Genomic DNA, 4991 nt, shown 5'->3' with positions numbered 1-4991 from the left:
CTGCATATATACTGTGACCCACAGGCTTCTCCTCACCAAGCAGTATGAGATGACCAAGGACTCACATCTGACTAAACTGATCCAAATGCTTCTAGAAAATTGAGACTTCTTTGTCGACCTTGGTATCGCAGCCCAGAGTAAGAACACCAATGACATGGACGTTACCCTTTCTTCAGCCCTGAAAAACCTTACGACATACTACTTTTGCTGCTTTGGAATTTATATGGGCTGGATATGTGCCTATAGGGTTTCCAGGATACCCTGTTTCACCTACTTCAAATTCAAATGAAGACGTACATGTCGAGTCAGAATTCTTGATTACTTCAAATGAATTTGACGTATCCAAATTCAAGAACAATGAGGAGCTTGTAAAGTTCGGTAGTCCACACTTGCAGCAAATCCATGAGTAGGATTCATGGTTCATGTGCACTTCATACATTTCATCTTTTAAGCCGGTACATTTGTTGTGATACCATACCAAACAGTTTTCACATTCCATAGCTTTCTGGTTTACATTCACATTTCTCTTACAGATTCCACAAGGATACTTGGGACCTGGATTTGACTGAATATCACCAGAGATCAGTAGTAGCATGGAGGAAGGACACAGAAGGAGTTTGAACTGCCCGGGCTACAACGTCTGGCCAAATACCGCTTTCTGGCATACCCGGTATGTCCATAGCCAGAGCGCAGCGCACGCCTGCTACTCACCACCTGTTTTGCATTCATAAGCCCTCTTTGTACCCTATGATCGTCGACGCAATTTTTCGTTGGTAATCTGCATCCCTAATAAAACGTTGTGCACTGCAGTATAGGAAGTTGAATATTCATGCCATCGTTGGTGCTTGATATGATCCGACAACAACATCAAATTTAGTACTTGCGTAGTTGCTTTTGCTAGCTGTGTACCCGTGTTCATGTGCAGTTGTTGCCCTTATCGAACGCTTTCTTCTTGACTTCTTTTGGGAATAAATAGCCAAGCTGTTTGTAAGATTTTGTGTTTTGTTTGAGTAATTTTTATTATGGCATTTGTACAAAGGCGTATTTTATGAGATTTCACAATTACTCCCTGTGGTGAAATAGCGCGTTTTGTTCCTAGTGAACTGAGCTTTTCAGAAGCAGTGAAGATTTTGATGGCCAGTCTTAGCCAAATTCGTACCTATTCTTTGAACACTGATGTATTGGACGGAGGAGACTAGAATTATAAACTTTGCATGGATAATGAAACAGTGTGTGAACATTTAAAAAGTTTATTTATTATGGCAAAAGTAGGTCTAATATCAGGAATTTTTCTCTCTCTATTTCCTGGTCACATCGATAGTTTGTATTTAATTGCAAGCAAAAAATTACAAGTATTGCCAGGATATTACTGGCCCCGCTTGTCTGGCTAATATCAGGCAGCAATAAGGCATTTTTGGAATGTTTTCTATTATTCATCAGACTCGGCGGCGACCATCATTGGACGCTTTAAAGTGCCTGAGTTACAACTCCTTCTGTGCCCTTCCTCCATGGTTGCATGTTCATTCTTTACCGTGTTGAAGTGCAGATTCCAAGCAGTCAAGAGAGATCCCATTCAAATGCACTGTAGTGTACGTGTAACACTATATGCTGACATGCAGTTAAAGAGTACTGCGTCACAAGTCCACAATATCACAAACAAGAAAAGTCCTTAAAACATCCAAAATCGTCTAAATTTTAAAAAAATTCTCGCTAAAATCACGATAAAAATAGTTACAAACAATTTAAGAGGGTTAAAATGTGACGATGCACGGGATAAAAAGGGATATTTGTGGCTAGACATTTTCAAATACCCCGCAAAACAAAGTGTGAAGCAAAGATTAGAATACCGCCGCCGTCTGGGAAAGATCGTCACAACAGTGCAAAGAAAATTGACCCTGCACTCAGCAATTGCTGCAGAAGCCAGAAGCCTTTACGTTCTGGCTGGTATTGCTCCACTTTACACCCGAAGGACGGTAACCTGCAGTGAGTACAGAGCGCCTCAGGCAAACTGAAGACACCCGTCATCCACGCTAGGCCCACCAACCTGCAGCCCCAAAGCGCTTGAAGTCAAGGAAGAGCTTTCTCCACTCGGTTGAACCACGAAGGGAATCCCCAGAAAATGGCGAGACACGGACTGGAGAAAAGGCATAGAAAAAGCCACCATCTTGAGAAACTGCACCTCCCTACAAAAGAAGAACTACCCCCTGGACATATATAGCTTGGCTGGAAAACGTGGAAGACTATGCATTGAAAGGGACCACTGCAAGGCAAATATGAAGAAATATGGGGATACACCGATGATGAGAATATTAACTGTGACTATGGCACATCACCCCAATCTATGCAACACCTTCTGAGATGCCCTATCCTCCGGAAACAATGCTGCCGTGACGATCTGATGGCAGCAAACAAGAGGGCTGTAAGCTGTGCCGAGACCCGGCAAACCATATGACGGGTAGAAGGCGGACACGAAAGAAGAAACGAAAGTTTGAAATTGGCAATTGTAAAACAAAGTTTAAAGTTTACAAATCATGCCGGTGGGGCCACTTCATTCCTCTGGAGCCTCTTAAAAATTATGCATGTACACAACTAGAGATACTTCAACCCCAAATTGTAAGGCCTCAACAGATTTAAATCAGCATACATAATAGCAAACCTAATTTGTCGAAGCACTTTGGACTAGCTTCTTAAGTACATACCTTTGAATAGCAGAAGCTGTTTATAAAAGGATATCTGCTGTTTTGTCTACTCATATACTCCAAAGTTAAAACTTTTAATGTTCATAGTTATTTACATGTACAAGTATGATAAGCGACAAAACCCATCCATTTCAAGCTTTGTACAGTGAAAGTCACTCCAAAGCATTTAAATCAACTTACAAAGCCAAAACTATCCTAAAATTTGTCAAGGCATTTTGGACTGGCTTCAGAAGTACACACAAGTGACAATTAAGAAAAAGAATCGATTATGCAAACTAATTTTTGACACATATGTACGTACATTAGAAGTTATTTGACCCAACATTCTTAATTAAGTCAGTTGAGGGATCCACTGGTCGTACATCCCATTTGTCCTACCACGTCTTATCAGGTCACAATTTAAAATTGTGCCAACAATTGTGGCTAATGTCCAGACTGTTCATGGTTCGCTCAGAGCAAGCAAGCAGAACCTCTTTATCTTCCACAACCAACCGCTCTATGTTATCCATTAAGCTCAAAATAGTATTTCAAAATAAACAAGAAGTAGGCCCAACTGGCCTATTGGCGTGCACATTAATTCCAACTTTTGTTCCATTATTTTTTGCTACAAATTGGGTACGGTCTAACCAACATGACCAACTGGGGAGTACGACAGATGTGACCAGGGACCAGTGTGGCGTATATGCATCCGCTATAGCACTGTAAAAATGTTTCATACTGTCACACCCCTAGAGTTGACCTACCCTTAGGGACAGACCTTTGGTAGCTTAGACACGAATATATACACACCTGTTGCTAGAAATGTGTTTTGCCTGTACAATATTTACATTTATTTATAAAAGAACACAAAATAAGGATAATTTCTTACATTAACATTTTTTATTACAATATAAATGAGGTGATGAGCGCCTCAATGTCCCGCCACCATGTTGCATCTGTTTCTTGCGTTGTAGTCGGCTTCTGTGGCCTGTAGCGGATTCGGTAAGTTTCTGCGTCCCGCCACCGCGGTCCAACCCTTCTGCCACCACCGGTCAACCGACTCTCTCTTCCTCTTAACGTAAAACCCTGAAAATTACCACCATATTCCCATGTTTCTGATTTTTCGGGCCAAGTTACAATAAACGCAAAATATTCATTAATAAACTTGACGTGTTATGAAGTGTGTCAACTTCCAGGATAACGATAAATTGTTTCAGTGCTGCAACAACCTGAACTCAAATTACTTAGACCAATTAGGATTTTATGCAATATCTCGGCAAATGTCATTTTCACTGGCTCAATATCTGGTTTTGCAAGGAACAAATGTATAAAATAAATATCCCATATATCATATTTATACATAGCTAACTTACAGGAACTGGGCGTTTCCTGGGTTTCCGTTTCTCAGAACAGTCTAAATGTACATGTAGTTTATTCTACTTCCATAATTAGAAGTCACTCATCTCAAGACTAACTCGACTCACGACTACAAGTCATTGAGGCTGGCCGCTGGCCGCTGGCCGCTGCCCTCTCCTTGGAATCCAGCAACGAACTGATCACACCAACCCATATCTTTTATTTTTAAACCCGAAGGAAAAATTCCAGCATTGCCACGCCTTATTCCAAAGAACTCGGAATGTTTTGTGTACTACCCTTCATAAATATTCATTATTCAAATCAATGCATAAGTGGCTACATCTACCAATTACAACTCAACTGGCACTCAGCCCATCATTCTGGTATAAAAGGTTGACTGACTTCATGAATGTTTGGGCGTTGCGGCTTAGGAAAATCTTTTCCCCATGCAATGCAGGGTACCAAATACACGTACATGTAAGAAAATTCCACGCCGACACTCAAGAATTTAGTTACAGTTGACCTTTTTTCCCGTCCATTCACATGCCAAACCACAATTTTGCGACAATCTTTTCTTATTTTGGGAAGCATCTCAAACGAGTTCATAGGCTAGTGCATTTCGAAATAAAATTCTGAAAATCAGGCCAAAAGAGAAGCGGGTACATAACCTCAACATTTATGAACGCAAATGTTGAGTGCTTGATGGATTTTTACCAATTGTGAAATTTGAGATAAAATATTGCTCCAGCGAGGCAATGCAGGATAAATATCAAAGTGAGCTATGTCAGAGATAGCGTCAAGTTAGGGTACACGAAACAGGCTTTAAAGACACCCACTGGCTCCATGAAAAGTGTGGCAGAGTTAGGGACGGCTTTGGAGTTTGACTGTTTTAAATCAGTGTGTGATTCAGGCTTTCAAATGAACATAACTTCGTGAAATAAAGGCAAAAGAATCCTC

The sequence above is a fragment of the Acanthaster planci genome, linkage group LG02, assembly GCF_054643075.1.
Source record: "Acanthaster planci isolate LZ-2023a linkage group LG02, COTS_SCS, whole genome shotgun sequence".
In the NCBI taxonomy this organism is placed as follows: Eukaryota; Metazoa; Echinodermata; class Asteroidea; order Valvatida; family Acanthasteridae; genus Acanthaster; species Acanthaster planci.
The sequence above is the reverse complement of the archived record's forward strand: the minus strand, read 5'-3'. Positions refer to the sequence as shown.